The following is a 24447-nucleotide window of genomic DNA, read 5'->3' on the forward strand; positions in this document are numbered from 1 at the left end:
GGCGTTAATGCCAGCAATGCCACATTTATAGAGTTGAAGATAGGCGGTGCATTCTTCTCTGTTCTTTAGACATGGATGCCCCGATATTAAGGGGAAATATTAAAGGCTCCTCTGCTAATCGACGGCTCGCGCTCTGAAAAGGAGACAAACATTCACTTGGCCTCGGATCATGTTTCTACAACAACACTATCAGTTAGGTTCACGGATCAGAAAGACGTTAACAAGTTTAGACGCTGGTTCCTATGCCTCTCCTAGAAGGTTAGTTATTGGCCGACACTTTATTTCTAAACAGGATTCACGTCAAATCTCCAGGCGGGTCTTTACATTTGCGGCGATACAACACTATCCTTAAAGGGGTCGTGAAACGTTTTCCGGAAATTTTGCACGGCTTAGTTAAATGGAATCCTTGTCCTGCATCATATAATATACCTCGATTCGTTTCATCGCCCGCGTTGATTTAATAGCGACAAAAACAGAATTTCGGTTTCCTAGCGCGCGTCCTCCTCAACTCAACAGAGTACGTCATAGTGCTAAGCCAATGAGAAGCTCCCGTTGCCGGAGCCTGCTGAGCCAAAGTTGACCAAGCTCGGTGTATTTTAGAGGTTCTAATTGTGCCCTACTCTACGCTCACACAGGGTTTTTTAATATGGCCGACGCCTAGGTTCCTTCCTGGGTTCCAGCGTCGCTGTGCTGCTATAGTGAACTAGAATATAGTCGCTACTGTTAAAACATGGTTACATCGTGGGCTTTGAGCCTTACGCCGACTCAACTTTTCGGGTGCCAGGTCGGCGAAGATGGACCCTGCGAGCGACCGGTACAGTAACACTTGTGTCGAGAGGCCGCGGTAACCGCGGCACAACTCCGGCTTGCAGAAGCCCCGACCATCAGCCTCCCGATCCCAGCCGTTTCAGAACTACGCATTGGTATGTATGTCCGAGTCTTGCAGCCTAGCCTACGTTTGACCGTTGCGAGAGTGCGCAATCGCTAACCGAAGCTTTCGAACAGGTGCAGCTGCGGGCGGTGCGTGCCGATGCCGACTGCTCTTGAGAGCATCTGGCGAGATCCCGGCGGCGACTACGTAGTTGAAGCAGCCGTCTGGGTGTTACAGATCATCCGCATTTACTCCAAATGCTTCTTGATCATGGACTGCTAGTCGAGAACACAAGGTAAGAACCTTGAGCGAAAGGCGACATAACTTGAACAAGCGGCACCTGTTTTTCATTTTCTCGAGCAAGAAATGCTGTAATGAAATCTATTGCGGAAGGCAGTGTTAATAAAATAAAGCTTCCCCTTTAACGTTACTTACCTGCGATCATCTACACTGTCTACAGTGTTGATATTGCGCCACGTTAGCGCGAACACAACTTCGCTGGTTTTCATATTTTTCTTGTTTTCGTAGAAGCGCATGAGCATGACGTTTCACCATGCAAATTACTGGTTTGCTTAATTCCATGCACGAGTAAATGAGAAAACACGCATCATCTGATAGTGTGAACTTGCTAAATGGAAAGGGCATGCACATTGATGTGAAGTAACGGGGGGGGGGGGGGGGGGGGACGCTGTCCGGACAAATTTGCTTGTTTTATTAGCCAGTTATGACCTTCAGCAAGTGCAGCACTTCAAACATAAATACATAAGGAATGCCACAAGAAATGCAGTAAATAAGTACAAAAGCAATCTCATTTCGGAGGACTCTGTGCTAAGTGAAATTGCATGCAGTGAAGTAGCCTGTCTCCTGCGGAAGCCGTGGGAAAATGCACTAAAAAACGACACAGAAAAGAAAAACACACAGAGCAGGACTGGCTTCTGCAGACGATCACTAACTAGCCCGACAACTCTTGTTATAGCCTGTCCCCACTTGCTGCCAGAACAATCACCATACCAGCACTCAAAGTTTTATTTGCTAGTTTTTTTTTTTACCCACTTGCATTAGGTGAGTGTTGTATAGTGTGCAAATATAATTAAAAAAATTGACTTCACTGATACCATCATCAACACCTGCACACAGTAAACCTCTCCAAAATGCTTTGACACTGACATTTTACATGTGCTGAAATGTAACAACAAAAAAAAAAAAAAAAAAGAAAGACGTTCTCCCAAAGGCCAGTACACCGAAACTTCCACAGTTTGAGTAAGTGTTGGAAATTTTACAGTTAGCAAATGAAGTTATAGAGTAGTTTTGCGGCACTTGCAGAAAGTTTGGCACGTGCCGTGTTGTGGGAAAACAACGGAGAGCTGTTGACAGAAGTGCACTTGTAGTTTATGGCTCCTTCGAATAGAATGACTCCATGCACAGAACTGCTTAATGCATAAGTCGCATACTTAACATCTTCGTGCTATGCGGATGATATCAGCGTCGACATTGACATCGGCCACAACACTAGTATAGAGGGTGTAAGACGACTACCAGGTTTTTTCAGTCAAAAGCTGCATTGCCTTCAGGCATTATTTTGCTGCAGTAGCAAATTGTGATTGCACTGGAGTTCTAATATTGGGTGGGTCTCATTCTCTCTCAATCACCTGCAGCAGAATTCAAAGTTTGCCACACTTCCAGGGAGAATAAATTGACAGTGAAAGTTACACTGTACAGCTTCTGTTAGATGGGAATTAATTGTACAGATGCATGAATAACTTTCAAATTTGTAAAAGACCTAAATCATATTTTCATTTTGCTATGCTGAAAAGTGAATATTGCTTTTTCTCTTGTCAACAGGAGGCACCACTACATCTGCTACAGCCAGCTTGCGCACTGGCTTTGGGGATGCCTCGGCAGACATCACAGTAAAGTCCTCCCTATTTGTAATGCAAGCCAAATAAGGGAAAGGTTTCCATCTGACAGTTACACTGGTTTCCAGTTTGTGCAAGGTTTGTAGAGTCATCACCTTATTCATTCTGAAACAAGCCGGAAAATATGAGAAGAGAGAATTGCAGGACAGCTGGACTAATAACTGGAATTTTACTAAAGGATAGAGGCAAAAGAAGACTTGCACAGAGATGCACATGTAAAAAAGGCCCCAAAAGACTGTTGACCGATTTCTTAGCCACACACACGTCCTTAGCCTTTGCAGTATAGTGTGCCTTTGGACTTGGATCTGTGGCTTCCCTTTTGTAACGAGTGGTTCTTGACCATAAGGAATTTGCTTTTTTTTAGATTTTGATTTTTTAGACCCTTTCTGCTTTCCACGCTTTCACTGCTTTGGGGGTTTTTCGTGCACGTGCATTTCTGTGCGAATCTTCTTTTGCCTCTTTCCTTCAGTAACATTTCAGTTGTTAGTCAAACTTTGTCTTGTGCTCCTCTCACGTGTTTCGTCTTCTGGCTGGTTTTAAGATGAATCAGTACCAACTCATCCAGTTGTTAGTCTTGTTGATATCACTAGCCTGACTGCACCCACTGCTGGGCAAATGCTTCTCCCATATCCATCCGAATAACCCGATCCTGTGCCAGGTGCATGATTCTCGCAAACTTCCTAATTTCATCTGCTTGCCCATAGCCTCCTCTATTTTTTCATGCCCGCTCAGTGAGGGGAGCAACAAAGCGCGCCGTCCGTACCGCCTAGTTCATGCGCTCGCCACCAGATCACGCTGCCAGCCCATACCCTGTCCCAGTGCAGACGACGCTGCTTGCGCGCGCTACTGGAGACGCGTTTGGCGTTCGTATTTGACATAGAACTGTAAAATAAAATCGCACGTTGAATTGATGTTTGTACACAATGTGCATCGGAAGTAAGCAACACAAAACATGGTGTGGGAAGCCTGCCCTTCAACAGAAAGCGCCTAACTGTGAGATAATCGCTCACAGTTTGAGGCTCTTTCGTGACAGCGGTTTTATTTCAAATACTTTAGCAATGTCGTGTTTGTCTGTCGCCTTCATTGCAAAATTTGTGAATATTGGCTGAAAAAACTTTGTCAACAACAGCTGCAGCAGGTTCTCTTGGTGCCCTGGCGTCGAGCACATCAAGATTTTGTGCTCGCGAAGTATTACAGCGGCATTATTCACAGCATCCTTCAAAGGGTGATTTATGTGCCTTCTTCTTGCGAGAAGAACGCGGATAAATTTCTCCAATGCGTAGAGAGCCGCTAAAAGTTCTCCAGATGGGTAGATGAGTCCCCCGCGGTCTTGGTGCTTTATCAGCGAATCCGAGGGCGCCGAAGCGTTTGGCTTTGTTAGCAGACTGACGCACTCCTCACAATCGATCTTTTCTTGTACTGCTCTTGCCAAGTAGCCGCCGACCATGGCCAATGCTGCGACATCTGGAGTAGGAAGCAGAGGCTGTTCTTGCTTGAGTCGCTCTTTGAGTTCTCTACATGCATCTGCGGGGAATTCCTCACTGGTTCCTTCCCTTCGGTTTTTCTGCTGCGGCAGCGTTGACAAGCAATCGCTGCCTTCTGCTGCCATTACGTTGCTCGTACTTGACGCCGACGAGATACCAGTCTTCAGAGTCTTCTCAATACCTGAGAGAACAGCTCGAGCATCCGTTTGATCATTTGAACCGGCTGACTTCCTCAGCCAGCCAAAAAAACGACTCGATTGGGTCAGACGACATTTTCCTCGTTAAAACAAAGTGAAAGCACATATCTTCAAGAAGATATCGAATGCACTCAACATTTGAGCGAGTTGTCATCACCAGGCCTTCGTAAGTCTCCTTGGTTAAGAAGTTCTTCGCCAGGCACTGGCTTTTGAGATCGGCCAGGTAGTCGAGGAAGCTTGTTTCAAGCCAGATTAGCCGTTCATCGCTTGTAGATTCGAACTGCTTGCAGTCGGCATTATTCTGGTGTATGTGCTGGGTACAATTGCTCACGTCCATGAGCGTGAACCAGCGGTGCATGGTGTCCATGAATTCAACCGTCGGTCCGACACCGGCGAAACTTGCGTCGCATGTGTGGCCCGCTTGCTCTTGCAGGAGTTTCAGTGCAGCTGTCACGGCAGGAGACAAAACTTGAATTGTTCTTTTCACGTTCATTTTTTCAATATTTGTGGGGAACACGTGTTTTCTCGTTAGGAATCGAACCAGCTTTACAAGGCTGCCTTGCTGCATTTTGTACGGGCTCTTCAAGTGGCTCGCCGTTATTTCGCCGCCTCTTCCAATGTCACGCGACAAAAACTGCGATCTCACGTTTTTGATCAAGTGGCACTGATCGAATGCTAAGAAAAGCTTTCGATTCGGTGTTCCTGGGTGCTCAATGCAATGCGTGAGGGTTCCGGTGCACAGAAGTTGGAACGCTAAGACATTGATTTTGTGGTTGTCGGCGACAATGCGCACGACGAGAAATCCTATGTCTTCAACTTCCTTCAGGACGTGTCGCATGAGCGTGTGCAGCTCGCGGCCAGTGCAATTTCTCGTGAAAAAGTAGGCCACGGGTATCTTGAACGGAACTGAAAGGCCGTTGAGGACGAAGCACAGAAGTGAGTTGGCTAGCACAGGCTCATTTGTTGTTTCCTTAGGAAAGCTCCCACCATAGTCTACTTCGCCGATGAAGGCGTCCCTTTGTTTGTTGTAAAGTAGCCTCTGTTTCACGCGAATTTTGTCTACAATTAACAAGCACGCTCTGGCTTGCGATGAGGGATGAGAAGCGAGCTCGAATGACAGCCTTTGCTTCACGAGCTCCGTGTTTAAAAACTCGTTTTTTCCACGGACAGTACGTGAGTGGAATGCGCTCACCTCGAGTACAGTGGAATGCCCGACGGTCCAGTCATTCTGCGGCATGCTTAACAGTATTGAAGCAAAATAGAATTACCATCGTGTCGTTGTGCGCAATGCCTTGAGTGCTTCATATGCATGATTGTTTTCATTGTTTGTACATTTCGTTTCTTGCTCAAGTGACTGAGCATGCGTGGTTGTGTCATGCTGCTGTGTACGCGTCTTGTTGTTTTTGTCGCGCTTTACTTTTCGTTACTATTATTATTGCTGGATTTCGTCTCTTCTTCTCACTTAAATTCTTGCGATGTTTTTCTCTATGTTCGTTTTCTTGATGTATTATTGATATGCCCACTCCTGCCTAAGGCCTCAAACTGAGGCCGGCAGTATCCTGTAAATAAATAAATCAACGCGTAGCTGTGTCTGGTATGCGAACGGAGTGCGGGGTAACGGGGTATAGGGGCTTTACGGGGTATGGGGTGCGAGCGCCTCTCGCGGATAGCCGAGGCGTAAATTGAGGAGGAAAGGAGAGGGCAACGGACGGTCTCCGCGGCGCCATTGCGCGGGCATGAAAAAATAGGAGGCTATGGCTTGCCCGAGTTTCTGCCGCCCCCTGCTAAACTTGCCTTCCCTTGGAATCTAAAAGACATATATAGACTCACTTAGAATGAATTTTGTGTGCTCACTTCCCACCTATACCTTTGATGGGTGGAATTTTTTTTAGCACTGACCGCAAATGCATCATAATTGTGCAGTTGTGTATATACTACCTGCTTGTATAGATGTCTCTCCCATATCTATCCAAATAACCCGATCCTCTGTCAGCTGCATCCATCTGATCCCCGCAAACTTTTTATCTGCCTGCCTGAGTTTCTGCTGCCCCCTGCTATACTTGCCTTCCCTTGGAATCTACAAGACATATATAGGCTCACTTAGAATGAATTTTGTGTACTCAATATCTAACTATACCTTTGTCGGATGCATTTTTTTTTTATTTAGCACTGACCTCAACACATCATGATTGTGAAGCTGTATATACACATTTGTATATTTAGGAGAGAGGAAGACAGCAAAGAAGCGTGAATAAAAGATGTCTTGCTCTAGGTCAACTTCCTTCTAGCCTAAAAATTTTGTATGCACTGATGAACCTGCGGCTAACCAATAAATTATTTTGAAAGCAACATGTCTCTAACACTCATTTGGTAACATTAGATAATGCCCAAATGTACTACAAAGTGGTGGTCCTTGTGGCACTGACAAACCTAGATTTTCTAGTTGCCGTGTTCACCTTTACACGGCCTCGAAAAATAGTGGCTCATGGGGAATAGAAAAATCAAACCGTTTTCTGCAAAAGCTGCTTTGAAAGGTGGCCACTATTTTCAGCATTTTGCAGTCTCATTCAGAAGCAAGCCAGCATAATCTGCAATCTGTAGACATGCATACAATAATATGTGCCTTATACTTTGAAATGTACCAGACTTTAACCAGTCATAAAACAGCGTGCTGAAAAGGTATGTATAGTAAAGCCTCCTTCGTTGATGATACCCGTAGTTTGCATGAAAACATCTGCACTAGAACCTGCATGACGTTGAGTTAATTGGCCTGCTGGTTGAATATGCCACCAAAATGCTGGTAATACAATGAACTTTGTCGGTGCTGGGGTCAAGTCTAGAAATATAAAGTTGGGATGATTTAATTGTGAAACCTTGCTGCTGAATTCACTGCAGGCTAGAATGTAACAGGATTAAAGGGCAGCTGTAGACGTAAGGGCAGTCCACATTGTCACGGCATCTTATGCGTCCTAGTACACATATCTGCATACCGTGCATGTTTTGCTAGTAAACAATGTATCCACAGATTTGCGAAGCTCCAAGAATGCTACACTGATGCTGTCTGAGTAGCTGCTTGTGTCGCTGAATATTGTGAAAGCCTTTTGATGGAACGAAAACTGCTTGGTGAATACTTATGCAGAGTGAGGTTGGTCAGGAGCACAGGTGATATGTACACCCTCGCAATTTAACCATACAAGCACAGACTGTATGATACTCATACAAATTGAAAAATATAAGGGAAGGAATTGAACTGAAGACTTCGCGGTTCGACAGTCCAAACTTCTACTACATGTGCTTTGGGCTGTGTGTGCTAGCCCGCCTGCAATCTGATTGCCCGAGCCAGGAAAATGGTACACACCCATATGAGCACCACTCCCAGTACTCTTTAACATGTACATAGAAGTGCAGGTGCTTGGGATAAACCTTGGCTGCCGCAATGCACCTCAAACAATGGCATGTTAGCCAGAATAGCAGGTTGGGCTTGTTGGTTTTCCATCCTGAGGTAACAGCGCAAAATGTGGACGGGAGCACAAGACGAGAAGACGATGAGACATTGTGTCGTCTTCTCGTCTTGTGCTCCCATCCACGTTTTGTGCTGTTACTTCAGAATGTCATGTGCCTGCCCAATATCTACATAATTGTCACACGAACCACTGAACAGCAGCTGAACAGCAGTTTTTCACGTACACTCCGCTGCCATTAATTACAAATGCTATCACGCTACGACTTCCCATACCACCCCACCCAATCTCTTTGTGTTATGACTCAACCTTTGGTGCGTTTGCATGTTCTCGGGATACTGGAGAAATCCAAGATATCAATTAGTAGATTCAAGCAACTTAATCTGACATACATCTGGTGAGAATATTACAACTCTATCCATGTATACACAGATCTGTATCACCGCAAGCGTCGCCTACAATTGTGGTGATGCCGCTCAGAACATGACTCATCTTTTTTTTAAGGGCGTAATTCTCCACAAACCGCTGCTGAGCTTGCGGCCCCTTGGTAAGAGGCTTTCCACATCTGTGGGAAACCACTTTAGAAGTGGTGTGAATTCACAGTTTCAAAGCCTGCATTACAAATTTTTGGAAGTTTTCAACACCACACCCTTACCAGCCTTTGGCACTACACATCACTGAGTTCCTTATATCTACTTGTCCTCAAGGCCACAAGGTAGTGCTTTAGTGGATCCATACCCACTTGCCAATTATATGCCATTATGCATGCTTTCTCCATAGACCATCTAAATGTGGTTTCACACACAAATATTTATACTTAATTGGACAGGCGGACTGCCCAGAATGTTCCACATGTGACATTACGGAGACTCTGGAGCGTGTACTAGTGGTGTGTCCCAGTATATGCGTGCAAAACAATAACTCGAGTTACTTCTTTGAAGTGTTTTGGCAACAGGCCTCTCTCAGAAAACTTATTGGCCGGTTGGCCAGAAATGGAAAGCTCTACAGGCAGTGCAGGCTTTCTGCTGCTTCTTGCATGACACAGGACTTGACTCGTGACTGTGGTGCAAGTTACTATTCCTGTATATATTTTAATCAAATCATGACCCTCTTTGTTCTTCTCTTTCTGTAGCAGGTCAGATATTAAACTTTTAAGCCAATCTATCCGCCTTTCCAATCAATAACACTTGCGTGAATGCATTTCTCCTGGATGGTTGATCTGGTAATCACACCATCGTAATGCAAGGACATGGGGCGTATGAGCTTTTGAGGTGAACAATTTTTACCCTAGAAATGTCTTTTAAATGATGTGAAGGATTCTGTATATATTTTAATCAAGTCACGACCCTCTTTGTTCTTCTCTTCCTGTAGCAGGTCAGATATTAAACTTTTAAGCCAATCTATCCGCCTTTCCAATCAATAACACTTGCGTGAATGCATTTCTCCTGGATGGTTGATCTGGTAATCACACCATCGTAATGCAAGGACATGGGGCGTATGAGCTTTTGAGGTGAACAATTTTTACCCTAGAAATGTCTTTTAAATGATGTGAAGGATTCTGAGCTCTGCTCAACATGATCCTCCTCTTTGGAGTCTTCATCAGGTTCTATGGGACTAGATGAGTGCTGTGGAAAGAACGTGATCGAAGTGGAACCAAGGGGCCTGTTCTGGGTGGTACGATATGCTGGTAGGGGCACCTGTTGTGCTGGCCTCACGGTATCGCTCAAAATAAAAAAAAAAATCCAAAATGCGCATATTACTGCTATGAGGGCAATCTGGCAGGAAACAAATATAACTGGTGGCTTCTGCGAGTCGAGTAGTTCTCAAATAAGCATATCTGTAAGGCTACAAATCGCAACTACGTTTACTGCCTTTATCACGCGACCTACACTTTTTTTTTTGCCAATGCACTGGGCCAGCGGTTTTGCGTCGGTACGACGCATCGTTTGAGGTGAGCTTTCTTCGTTTCCGGTCCATGCCGAGGCTTCGAATGACGCCGAGGTTCATTTAGGACTTCCAGTAGAAAGTAGTACGAACACATGAACCCAATCAGTGTGCCAAAACTTGTGAAAGCGAACGTTACTTCCACTCCGAGAAGCCGTGCTGCAATCGATCGCGACGTACACGGTTGGCATAGCGAGCACTTAAACACGCACAACACGCCTAAACCCAGAACCTAACGGTGACAGGAAAAATAGGCGAAGTCTGAGCACTGTAGACGTTGTAGGAAGTATGCTTCCTCCTTTTTTTTTTTTCTTTTTTTTTTTTTTTTTTTTTTGAGAAAGGTTACGAGAGAGGCGTCGGGAAGGTGGGGGAGCAAAGCTGCGACAACGGGTAGGGTGAAAGGGCCACCCAAGTACATTGTAGCAACCATTTTTTTTTTTTTTCGGTTTCCGGCTTTCCGTGTAGTGCCATAGTTCAGGTCATCCGGCCGAAATAAAGGAAGCGAAGCTCGACACGCTATTCTCAGTGATGCAGCACGGAGGCGAGCAACTAATATACGAGTATACGCGCCGCGGCGCCCGCTCCTGAAACACTCCACCCACCACTCGGATTGAACACACTTGTCGATTTCTTTGACCTGGAACCGTATTTAGATCGTATCTTTAATGACGCCGAGCATAATAATAATTAAAAAAATTACAGCAGCGGCCGCACAACCAAGTTGTACCGGTGGTATATGAGACTGCTCAAGACGTTGTGCTCCATCACGAATGTTCACAAAAAGAAAAAGAAAATAACAACAACAAATTAGATTGGAACCATTGTCATTTGGAGTACCCGGCGGAGCGAGGTATAGCCGTCGTTACCGAAAATCTGAACTTGAGCGTCGCCTCTCGCTCTGTTCCAGAGCGCAGCGAGAAGCAGACACCACCCGTAAAGTGAGCTTTACCACCCGTCCTGCTCCGCCGCCGCCGCCGACCGCGCGTCACGTGACAGTATTGTTGAAGAAATCGTTTGCGTGAGCGAATAATTGATATAATGTATTTTTATTTGCTAACTTTAACAGCAACCTACTGTTGTATGGGAAATAATGATTATATCTGCGTTTCCAAAAGGCTAAACATGACGTAGGCGAGTACTTCTAATTCCGGCCTACAGGGTCGCATGGTCGCTTCAGGAACGCAAAAATGCTTTGATTTCAGAATGGTATTATTAAATGCAGAAGCAATATTTCGACGAGATATTTTGGAATAGGCATACCTAATGTTTACTGAAGCAAGGAAAATTGCAACTGGGCTGCTACATTTTCGTTTCACGACCCCTTTAAGGTGCGGTACGCCGTCACAGCCATCCACACAATTGGATATGGTGGCGACACTCTCCTCACCATGCAGGCAGAAAAAAACAGACGTCGCCTTGCAGTGAATATAAGGCCCCTGTGCGCAAATAAACGAAATAGCAGTTCTAAAACGCTTTCCCACTACGCTTACAGAGGTTTCTGGAAGACTAAACAGGCTGGATCATCGGATCGATACCGCTGATTCCGGCTCATACGATTCAACCCTACAGCACTGAGCGTTCACAAACAAGTTCATTTGGACTTGGTTCTGCAGAAGATGCTGGACGCTGGATCGGTAAGACCATCAAAAAGCCCTTGTGCTTTCCCAGTTGTCTTGGCCCCACTGAAAGTTGGCCACGCCCGTTCGGGCGCCGACTACCGGAGGTTAATTGCTGTAACCCAGCGAGAATCGTAATCGTGACCATTAGGGCATCTCCTATGGGACAAAGCGTGTTTCACCCTTGCCATATCACCTCCGACTATTGCAAGGGTACGTGAAATCATGCCAGTAAACGTGAATCACCTTAAGGCTTACCATGCACGTCCACAGAATACTGACTCAAGCATACGCGCAGTTCTCGATTAGCTGGATAACCCTCCTGGCCAGCTAACACATATAAGAAGCCTATTTTTTAAGGCGAAAGCCTTTAGTGCCTCACCGTTGCCAGCAGGAGCTGTCGGCAGAAGGTGTCATCCTTCGAGGAGATAGTCAAAAATAAACAAACTTTGTCTCCACCCGGAATCGAACCTTCATCTTCCCCCAGCCGAGCGCTCTAACGATTGCGCCATGCCCCAGATCGTGGAACGTTCATCATAATTTCCCTTGTGGGGCGTGCCATGTACCGTCACGACAGGTCGTGTCGTCACCAGGCGATTCATGCATAGACGAAGCTGACCCCGCCGGGCGTCCGATCAAGGCGTCCGTGCAGCGCCTTTCATTTGCCGCTTCCTCGAACGCCGCACCACACAGGGAACAGAAGCAGATGTCTAGGAGGCGTTGTTAGTACAGCAGGCATCAGCGGCATATCATATTCATTTACAGGCTAGAAAAGGCGCTGTATCTGTCACGATTCTCCGCGGACACATGTACCACGCCGTAAAGAAGGAAAGGAAGGTAGGAGTGAAAGAAGAGAGGAAGACAGAGGTGCCGTAGTGGAGGGCTACGATCCACTGCGCTACAATGGCTTTCGCCTCATCGCACTTTAGTGGCCCAAAGTGCCCTCTAGAATTTTATGCAGGTTCCCATAACGTCCGTCTCATCTTTTTACCCTCCTACACAAAAATACAACTTGTATGCTATCCTACTGAGCGTCGACCCCCGGTATCTGCCCCCGTGCCGAGTGCGTCGACGATGCCTGGTTTTTGATGAAAGGGGGGAGGGAGTTGAGGCCTTGGAATTAGGGTCACACGTCGACCTTGTTGGGCTATCCACGGTGACGTTTAGAAGCGAGTGTCGAGCGGAGGTCAGCAGTGCCATTTTTGTTGTCATGATGTAGAGGCGCACAGAACAACTATTTTTGTCTCTCTGGTAAGCCCACCTACTCGTCTAATTATCCACCGTGTTTTTGGTTGCTGAGCCTATGCCACCGAAAGTTTGCACCACCGCATTATTTCAAGGTCATTACATACTTCGTCAAATTAGATTCCTTTCACGTATACTCGCCATGGCATGAAATAATACGAATGTAAATGGAGTAATTATTTAATTATTTATACGTCGTCGACAAAAGCAGGTCGACTCTAAACTTTCATATGTATCAAATAGCTGAAGTATTCAGGAGGTACGACCAACATCCAGACCGGGAGTTTATACCTTTACTGTACCTCCATCTCACGTGCAGTTAGGTTCTGGATGTTTGCATTGTAATCGGTGGTTAGGGCGCTCTACTACTCAATTACTGAACGCAGGTTCAATCCCGGCCCGGTGGCTGATATTCAATGCCTGCGACAACTAAGACACTTGGATCGCTTTGGGACGTGAAACCCCGTAAACGAAACCAAACGAAACTAGAACCATTAGACGCTTTGTGCCGCGGCGGGGTATGATAGTGAACCGCTCTTCATACACCATCTCATCACAGCAGGAAATGAGGATGATGGGGGCGGAGGGATGGTGCACACGTCAGCTGACCTGAGCTCACCAGAGAGTATGTATATGATGCTTTTGGGACAGAAATGCGAAGTGCCACAGTCATCTACCAGAAGTTTTCTTAATGTGTATTAAAAAAAATTGAGTGGTTGGAGACCTAAAATATTGAGTCATTGCAGGATGCACAGTTTCCCGGATACAGGCGTTCGCAGAGAAGTAAACGTGTTGGCGCATCGGATCGACACAGAAGATGCTTGGCCCATACGCTGTAACCAGAGACCACTGAGCGTCCAATAGCAAGCTCTTTCGTGCGGGGCCCCCAGAATATAACGGACACTGGAGCGGTAAGGCTTTAAAAATGCCTTTACATTTTCCCAGTTGTTTAACCCCAAAGCAAGTGTGCTGATGGCTGGTAGCCTGATGGTGGTGCCCAGCTACGAAGGGGACATTTTTTTTTTTTAACTGATGGCTTGCCATGTGGCATAAAATGGGCCTGTCATTAATTTAAAGTAAGTCGTGTAGACTATTGTATTGAAGAAAGCGGAGCAGCTTCCAGCTCTTAATTTTCTCTATTAGCCACATCAGTAGTTTTCTTAGGGAGGAGGTCTATTATTTTCGCTGTCTGTGCTGTCACCTCACTGCGTAATACTTCATATACTTCATCTTTAAATTTCTTGTTTTTTTTTCTCTGGGGAAACATTTCGGTCAGAGTGTTCAACAGTGTATATTCTTGAAGTATAGGGGTGCGTATAAGTTTTGTCAACCCGTGATGGTGCGCATTGCGTTTCTAATTATTGCTTCTCACTGCGCCCGCTGTCGTTTCATCAGTCTATGTATATGAGCGCGGTACACTATTTTAGGTTGAAGTACTGAACGTGCAAGTCGTCCAGCCATATCTGTTCGTGCCCCTCCTCCTAAAGGAGAGATTTGTTTGATCAAATGTAAAGCAGTCGCTGCTGCCTTAGTACGACGGGTGCTGTGAAGGCGGCGGGAAGCGCTCAGCATGAGGCGGCTAGACGGTTGAAGTAAAGGCGAGTAGCAGAGATACGAGCATTAGAAGTGAGACTTGAGCACACCCGTTATCGTGTCCACTCTTAAGGCGAAACTTAGGCGTCCTCCTATGTTTTGCTTCAGGAACACAATGGGGATCTCTGTCCTTTAGCGTTCGCAGCGACACTCTTTTGGTAACCGAAATTTACTACCCAGTAGCTGAGAAAGAATGTTTTGCGATCACTTTCACCCTGAAGAAGCTTCCGTTGTATTTAGATCGGGCTAAATTCATCATTCAAACTGACTACCTGGCTTTGTCATGGCTCTCAAGGATGCAGCAACAGGACAGCCATCTCGCTCGCTGAGCTCTGGCTCTGCATAATTGTCATTGCAGGATGGAGTATACAAAGGCTCGAAACAAGCCTGCGGATATACATTGCGTCTTATGCTACTTTGCCCTGACATGGTGAACCAACACCACGGCTCCTGAGAGTGACTTCGCCCGACAAGCTTTGGGATGCATTCGTCAGGCGCCAGCAGTTGCTGGACACTCTGCTCGGACATGTCCACTGTGGCCGGTCCATGGAGCGCATCAGCCCTGCTCTAGGGGATGAACCAATGGTAGAGCTGAGGCACGACTGATACGTGCAGAGCAGGAATGCTCTCTTCGTGCGTTACATCGCTGCAGAGCCCACAGTAGCGGTGAGTTTTCTTTGCGGGTTCTTGTATCTAACAGCCTGCGGACATGTTGCTTTCAATATTACTATCATAGCGCGCTAGCTGGTCCATGAGACATCAGCAAGACTTACAAAACGTTGTGCCTCATTGCTACGTGGTCACATATGCTGAAGGATGTGATGAATTATGTCCCCTCTTACCTCCGGGGTTGAAAACCAACAGGCCTCAAGCAATACGTTGACAAGTCATCCCTTTTTCCAAATTGCAGCCTTTGACGTGATGGGCCCTCAGCCAATATCTCTAAACCGAAAACTTTAACTACTAGCTGTCACCGACCATATTCCCCAGTAGGTGGACCTGTACCCACTGTGTAGAGTAGACTCAAAGCTCACTTGGGACAAACTGCTTGAAACATTCCCCTGCTTTGGTTTTCCGCCAGAGGTGGTCACAGACGATGCGTCATATCTTATCAACTACATCTTCATTGATACCTGCTCATCGTTGGTTATACAACACAAGACCGTACCCTAACACAACATGCCTGAAAAAGGAGCGTGTCAACAAAAATCTAAATCCAATACTAATTTCGTTCAGACTGTCGCAAGAGTTAAGATCCGCTTTCGCGAGATGGTTTTCGCTACATGTACTGCCTGTCCAATCGGCAGGACGGAATTAGAAACCGACCCTTCCAACGTTTAACGCTAGAACCCTAGCTAGTGAGGTTAGCTCAGGAGTTCTTTTCGAAGAAGTATAGCAGACACAAAATGGGATCTCATAGCGATTAGTGAGGTAAAGACTCAAAATGAGGCCTATAGGGTACTGAAGGGCGGCCATGCTTTATGTTATCGAGGTTTACCTGAGAGACGAGAACTAGTAGTAAAGGTGTTTGTCAATAAGCATACAGCTGGCAACTTAGATAAATTCTACATCAATAATGAGTGGGTGGCATGCATCGTTATCAAGCTTAATAAGCGGTATAAACTGAAGGTTGTACAGGCTTACGCTCCTGTTGGTTGTCATAATGACCAGGCAGTCGAAAGCTTCAACGAGGATATAGAATAGGTAATATTCCGACTAATTAATACTGTCAATGTTATCTCTTAAATGTGAGATGCGAACAAACACAACTAAAAGAAGTTAATAACCATAAATTTATTAGTGTTTCATGGAAAAAAATTGTTCATGGAACACTCAACATTACAACTCATTGATGACATCAGCAAAGTTTAAGGTTGCATGTGCAAGATCGCTAGTTTAGTACAGGTTTGTGTCAAGCGTTCAATATACTGTGCGTTATTTTATTCGCAGCTCACATACTTCATCCTTATATGGGGTACGACAATCCATGAAAATTTTGAGAGTCATGGTCGTTCAAAATAGGGTCGTATTAGCGATTGAAGGGAATTGTGGTAGACCGCAGCATCTGCACACAGTACCGCTATTTCTTAAGCATAGTATGCTAAAAGCCAATCAGATTCATTACTTTCGCTTGCTACAACACATCTATCGTCACAGGCTACACACATAAATATCAGGTCATAGCCCAGCGAGGTATGAACTTCGAACCTACAAAATCTTACCCCCAAAAGTTCGAACGAATATGGCAAAGCAAACACTAACCTACCAAGCTCCCACTGTTCTTAACAGACCCAATCTCAATGCTGACTTCTCCGCTAGCAGCATTACATTCAAACATAACATTAAAGCATTGCTTATTGCAAATAATATTGAATTTTCTCCACTCTAATAATTCAAGCTTTGGGTGGAATTATCTTGACTTTATCACGCTTGTTGAATTTTCTTGGTTGGTGTGAATTACTGTGTCGCCAATGTTTGCAGCTTATGACTGGTTGGCCAGTCATGATTCTATTGTACTATATGTTTGTAAGTCTGTACAATTTAGCTTTCGCTGTATACCTTTTGTGCTTCTGTGGTTCTCGCGTGTATAACAAGCCTTTTGTGGCATATGCGTTTATTACTGTGTTAGGCTGTATATGCTTAGGTTAATTGACAGTGTATTATTTCACTGTACTGTCAAACTATTCTTGGGTACCGAGGCCTTGCCAGGTTTTCAACCATTTGCCTCGGCTGCCCGTTTATGTAAAAAAAAAAAGAAAAATAAAGAAAAAAAACGCAGTCTACTAAACTGATGGGCGACTTGAATGCCAGGGTAGGAAAAAGCAGGCTGGTGACCAGTCAGTGGCTGACTATGGCACTGGTTCTAGAAAAAGCAGAGGGGAGTTATTATTTGAGTTTACAGAGCGGAACAACCCAATAGCAATGAATATCTTCGTCAGTAGACGGAACGATCGTAAGTCGACATAGAAAAGCTCTAACGGGAGTCTAAAAAATGCAAATGACTTCATATTCTAACTCTGGAATTATGCAAGATGTAGAGGTAATCGAAAAGGTACGATGCGGCACAGTAACCACAGGATATGTTAAGGTCCGTGATTACTATAGATTTGAAGAAGTAACGAAACAAATTAGTCACATGTCCATCAACGAATTAGCGGTGCGAGGGAAGTTATAAGAATTCGGGACCATGCTACAGAACAGATATTCATAATTAATCCAGTATACGATCTTAGTGTAGAAGCAATCAAAAATACCTTCAGATATCTTTACTGCATGAGTGCGCGGCACAAGTAGGCGGCAGGGTGGTTAGAGAGGATACCGGTAAATTATCAAAGTAGATGAAAGATTTTATTAAGAAACGCCAAAGGATGAAAGCCTCAACCCAACAAACAGGATAGAATTGAAATAGGTGTCAAAGCTAATCAATAGGTGCAAAATGTCCGACATCAAGAAGTATAACATGGAGAAAATCGAACATGATCTAAAGAATGGTGGCAGCCTTAACGCGGAGAAGTGGAAATTACGCATAGCCAAAAAACAGACGTATGCATTAAACTACAAGGAGGGCAAGGTGGTCGCTAATATACGGACAATAGGTCAAAGTAGACGAGTTTTATACTGACCTATACAGTAGCAAAAGTAGTTAGGACAATAATGATATTGGCAGTAGTGAAAAACGATCAGACGTGCCACCAGTAACGAACTACAAGGTTATGAAAGCTTAGAAGTTATGAAAACAGGGAAGGCAGCTGAGGAGGATCAGGTAACTGCAGGCATTGGACTGAGGTGATGTCTTGCTAGAAAAACTGGCCACCCTGTATACGCAATACCTGGTGACAACAACGGTACGGGAATCATGAAAGAACGCAAACATCGTCTTAGTTCATAAGAAAGGGGACGCAAAGGATTTGAAAAAGTATAGACCAATAAGCTTGCTATCGGTGACGTACAAGTTATTTACTAAGGTTATCGCTAATAAAATCAGGGTAACGTTAGATTTTAATGAATCAAAGTATCAAGACGATTTTGGGAAAAGAATAGTGGACTATCGATCATATCTGTACTAACAACCGGAAGATAGAAAAATGCTCGGAATATAATCAACCCCTAAACATAGCAGTCATTAATTACAAAAAGCATTTGACTCAGCACAAACCACTGCAGCCGTTCAGGTATTGCGAAATCAGGGTGTATATCACCATACGTTCAAATATTGGAAGATATATATAGTGGCTACACAGCCACTGTGTTCACAGCAACCATAGTTATGGATAAAGGAAGTAATACAATTTCTTCAGTTAAATAAATTATACAACGAGACACGATCTCCTCAGTACTAATCACAGCTTGCTTAAAGGTGGTATTCATGTTCTTCTAATGCTAGCAGTAAGGGATAAAAGTTGAGGGAGAATACGTTCGTAATTTTCGATTCGCTGATGAGATTGCCTTGTTTACTAACAAAGGGGATGAACCACACGGAATGATTGATGACCTAGACAGGACAAGCAGAAAGGTACGCCTGAAAATCAATAGGCAGAAGACTAAAGTCATGTCGACAGCTTAGGGGAGGAACAGCAGTTTGCAATAGGTAGCAAAACACTGGACGTTGCAGGCGAATATGTTTTTTTAAGACAGGTAGGAACCGCAGATGCAGACCATCAAATTGAAATAACAAAAAGAATAATATTAAGATGGACCGCATTTGGCAAGTACTCGCAGATTATGACAAGCAGCTTACCGTTATCGCTCAAAAGGAAAGTATATAATTGCATTTTACCCATACCCACCTCTGGGGCTAAAACGGGAAGGCTAACCAAAAGGGCCCTACTTAAGCTGATGACAACGATTGAAAATCAGTAGGTGTAATGTTACGAGAAATAAAGCGTGCAGGGGGGGTCAGGTAAATCCTTCTAGTTAATGACATTCTAGTGGAAAGCAAATAGAAATGGGATCGCAGGTCATGTACTGCGAACAGAGGATAACCGATCGTCGCTTAGGGTCACAAATTGGACTCGAAGGGAAGGAAGCTCTTTTTGTCGTGGGCTTGGATGTCACGCCTTTACAAGAGCTACTGAGGTTCAGTTACTAACGATATGCAAATCTATGGTAATAATGTTGTTTATCTCAACTTCTTGGTCACGTGGCATCAATAAAACAATTGTATTGTCGCACGATTGCCGCAAATTCAAAAATCGGCTAAGAACTTCTCAAGATGTGGGTGCAACTTTAAACTTTAGTTGTGGGACCATGCCCTCCAAAATGTTTCAAATTTGACCGACCGAGTGGAACGGACCGATTACGCATAAATTTTGGAACCAAGTCGGGTTACTGGGTAGATTAAGCGTAGGATTAGCATATTTCCTCAAGTTCAATAAACGTTGTGATTAGGACGAATTCATAGATGGATAATATGGAATAATTTATTGGATGGGCGTACTCCGACAAATTAATCTAATTGAAAGCTCTAGAACATTGCAGAAAGAGGTGACTAATACATTCCCATATGCTATTGCCCTACGTTTTAAAGAAAGCGTTTAAAAATGTTCAAATGTATTGCAGCATCATGGATTTTGCTGAATTTATTCTCAATCCTCCCGCGCTTATTAATCCTTCATAGCTTCTGCAGTACCCTAAAATCATTGGTTAAAATTTGCTGCTTCGCTTCAAGAGCACCTGCCTGTTTCAAGTAGGCGCCAGATTGAAATCGGCTGGTGGTTTGATGGTTACATGGTAGCCATGGTCAAAACGAGGCCACACGTAGTTATGGGCTGGCACACAATCGCTGCTCTGGTTGATAGACACAGGTGGGTCGAGCGCTAATGATTTGTGCCCCAGTTGATTTTTCTTTCATTCGGTGAAACCCTGTAACCCTTAGATTGCAGCTGCATAGAAGAAAGTCATTCGCCACGTCACGGTTGCTCTGGGATTATGGCGCTGGACTGCTGAACCCAAGCACCCGGCTTCGATCCAGGCCTCGGCGTCCGCAATTTCGATGGAGGCAGAGAGGAGGGCAGCCGTGTACTTCACCACGTACCCCAGGTCGGCGGCATTTATCGGGAGCCGTCCACTACAGCATCTCTCATAGCCCCTGTCATTTTGAGCGTTAGACCAAATGTGCCATACTACAAATTCAATCGTTTGATTAGTAACTATCCTGTATTGCTGAGGTATTCGCCTTTTAACACCCTTCACTACAGCTGACTTACTGCACTATGTACTGCACTATGATCCGAGTGACTGCACTATGTATTACCAGACATTTGGAACCTTTCACAGTTCTACACTTGTATGTTTTCTCACATCGAATTTCAGATAAGTGTTGAATTACACCAACTTATCCTACGTCAACATAGTATTACCGTCACCTTAACCAGCGCCTCCTGTATTTTCAGCGACATCCACACACAGCTGATCCGACTGTCCAAGGCCTGATCTACCTTCCTTCCCTATTCTTACCCGTGGTCCCACCGCGGTGGCCCTGTACTTAAGGCGCTCGACTGCTGACCGGGCGACTTAGGTTTGAGCCCGGCAGCAGCAGCCGCCGCCGCGTTTCGAACGAGGTAAAACTCATGGTCTGCGTGTACTGTGTGCATTTCAGTGCGTCTCAGTTAAAGAACCCCAGGCGGTCGAAAATACTAGAGCCCTCGACTACGGCGTCGCTCATAACCTGAGTTGCTTTGGGACGTCACACCCCATAAACCAAACATCATCATCACCGATGTAGTCGAAGAGTTAAACCACATACACATTACAGTACAATTCATTGAAGGTACACGAATTACACGAATTTGTGAGTAGGAAAGGGATTCGGTAAAATGAAAAAGTGTTTTAATGCCTGACCACAGGCATTACAACACGAAGCAGAAATGCATGATTCCTTTATTTCAATCAATGTGGAATAATTACTACGATTTTATGAAACAGTCCAATGCTTTGAGCACGAAGGTTAATTTCAAAGAATGTGGAATAAGGAATACAATTATTGTCAGCACCACCAGCAAAACAATTTTTTAGCCTTAACTTAAACATCTAACTTTCTGCGGTCGCTATTGACGTTTTCTTTATTTCGATATGAGAGACCACCGCATCGTGAAAAGTAATTCAGGGTACTTAACTGCTCTGTACTCCGTCCATTTACCAGACAACGCCGAAAGGACGGCAAGACGCATACGCAGAGACAAACTAAAGCGACACTACTGATTCCCTCCGATTGTCTGGTTACAAATGTGCCACTCTGCATATGCTAAGCTTCCTTGAACCCTTAGGTCATTTTCTTCGGTCCCAAATCAATAAATATTGCAGAGAATTCATTCACTGTGCTCCTTCGCCGCTCCATTTTTATGCAAAGATAGCAATTCCTAACAAGACACGAAGCACAAACATGGCACGGCATGTAGTGCCTAATAAAGAAAAAAAAAAGGCATGTAGTGCCTCCCCTCTGTATGTCGTTTCTTAGAGATTGTTGGTATTTTAGCGTTATCATTAAGCTACTACCTCAGATACAAGGGCCATTTGTTTAACCTAGACTAGCTACACCAGTGTAGGAAATCTCCTATACCTACAATGGATTTTTGCTGCACTAGTGTAGCTGGTGTAGATTTAAAATATCGCCCTACAGAATCCTTCATTTTTGCATACGCGCGAAGCTCAATGTGACGACGTTTGAACGCAGCATGCCATCTAGTATGGTCGACGAGGGCTTCTTTTTTGAGACCAAATTAAGCCTCCTATCACCCTTTCCAGCGCTTCGGCATCCGAGCATTGCGCGCTTTCCTGTATACTCTTGGCTGCAAACGTGCCTTATATTTCTGCCTAATCTGAGCGCGCCTGCCGTGGCATAGAAATGCATGACAGTCTGCACGCAGAGTTCTAGGAGCGGCTTGCGTGCTAGCTGTAAGTCCATCAGGGCTGAGCCTGATTCTGTTACATTTTTCGCCCGATGAACGAAACTGAAGGGTTCGTCGAGATGTCATGGGCAACCTGGGGCTCACGACCATTCCCTTAGAGCCCTTCTTTGCGCTGAAAAGAAATGACCAGAGTGTAGATTTCTTGTTGATTCTTCTTAATAACTATCGATGAAATTGATATATGAAAAGATTTATCGCATAAGTTGATATTACTTTGTTTTTTGTTTGTCTGTTTGTTGGTTTTTTTTTCGAGGCGGCACGGGTAGTAGTAGCTCAAAGTGTAAAGCAGCCGTCTCGGTCAGCCTACTGCCAAATTTGATATGTATTGATTCGTGATTTATTTGTTTACGTGAAGATTTCGAACCACGTGACCTCGTTTGGCGCTATATGACACCCTGGCTCACTGGGACTAGCTCGCAATAGACGCCTGCAATGGAGACGTCATTTAGTAATGATACCTGGCAGTGCAAAATGAACACAAAACTTTTCACGTAGGCTTTCTTTCTTACTGCCATTATGATATACGTGACCATGTCTTGAACCTTCTCAAGTCATTAACTATTCACATTTTTACGTTAACAAAAAGACTTGTCTAGCCTGTTTGTATGAAAGATAGGGAACATTTTGTTTACAAGTACGTAGGTTTTCTTTTTTTTTTTCCTCTCCCGCGCTACCACGCTATTTTTCTTTTCGGTTATTTTAATTCGTATTTTTGAGCTTATTTTTTCTACGCCTTTTATGTGTTTATCTTATTAATTTCAGTATTCATTACTGTTGCACCTTATGTAGAGGGCAGTGTATAAAATGCTTGTCACCTTACAATAATATTGTATGAGCTAACTTTTATTTATTTTTTATTTTTATGACAAGTGTGTTATTAGCATTTTAACTTTTCATTCAAACAACACTGTGATTTTTCATTTCTGCATACCCATATGCTCTTGTACTGGTACGTGATGTGACATATATTTATTTTGTTTCTAATTCATAAATGTAATACGTACGTTTTCACTGCTGATGGGTGGCTGGAGCCCAGTCAAGCTACAATGACGCAGCGGTTTCTCCAACCCCCTTTTTCGCGTTGCAGAGTTGCGAAATAAAGATATTTTGATTGATTGATATATGTGCTCGTGATCCCGATATGTTCTTATCAATAATTGTCGCTCCAGTGCACTATAAATTTCAAATGGCGTGCCATATAGTAGTCTTCTGGGTCCTATATTTATTAGCTTATATAGAAATGGTTTCGTTAATATAAACAACACGATAAAATTCATTATTTACGCTAAATACACAAGGTTATTCTGCTTCTCCACTGACTAACTGATTCACTAGAGGATTCCGCGAACAAAGTCTTGTCGTCTCTGAAGGTATGGTCGTCCTTAAATTGTTTGGCAGTAAACAAAGAAAAAACAAAGGCAATAATATTTCATGCTAAGGGCAAGCTAGTAGGAAATGCGCCACCTATATTTTTCGGAGGCTCAAGATCGAGTCGAGTATGTCCAGTCATTCACTTCCCTTGACCTACACTTTACCCCTACAGGATCATGGGATGCTCACATAAACAAGGTCTCCACTAAGCTTTGTAAATTCATATGTATAATCTCTCGTAATAAATATATTCTACCCAACGAAACCAAAACTTCACCTCTACTATGCATTCTATTTCACATATTTAGAGCACTGCTATTTGGTATGGGGAATACCACTATGTCCAATTTGAAAAATCGTTTTGTTCTCCAGAAAACAAAATGCTACGCTTTGTTGCAAATTCCTCTTATGACATCCCACCTCGTACCATACGGATAAAATAGAAAATCATTCCGGTCCTTAAGCGGTTCAAGTACAGGTCTGCTTCTTTTTGTAAAAAGCATACGGCACAAAATGACCCCTTTTTGTCCCGCATTGTACAGCTGGTGCCACACAACACGCCTTATACAAGAATAAAGCCTGAAATGGTTTGGTTTCGACTCAGGCTATGAGAGAGGCCATAGTGGAGGACTCCAGAAATTTCGACCACCTAGGGTTCTTTAAAGTGCACTACATCGCATAGCACACGGGCGCCTTGCTTCTCGCCTCCAACGAAAAGCCGCCGCCGAGGTCGGGATTCAATCCCGCATCCTTCGGAACTGTAGTCGAACGCCGTAACCACAGCACCACCCGGGCGATGTAAAGCTTGAAATGTTTAAGGTACCCAGGTGTGAAACAAACTA

At 44.3% G+C, this 24447-nt stretch overlaps 1 long non-coding RNA gene across 1 annotated transcript; it reads left to right on the forward strand.

Annotated features, from left to right (window-relative positions):
• The first annotated feature begins 377 nt into the window (after window positions 1-377).
• Window positions 378-7254, forward strand: LOC146204931 (uncharacterized). Its single transcript, XR_014704081.1, has 4 exons — window positions 378-923; window positions 1006-1166; window positions 2714-2865; window positions 6636-7254. It is a non-coding gene; the product is annotated as an uncharacterized LOC146204931 (long non-coding RNA).
• The last annotated feature ends 17193 nt before the right edge of the window (window positions 7255-24447 follow it).

This window comes from Amblyomma maculatum, chromosome 1 (assembly GCF_055883805.1).
Source record: "Amblyomma maculatum isolate TAMU_Amacu chromosome 1, ASM5588380v1, whole genome shotgun sequence".
NCBI lineage: Eukaryota > Metazoa > Arthropoda > Arachnida > Ixodida > Ixodidae > Amblyomma > Amblyomma maculatum.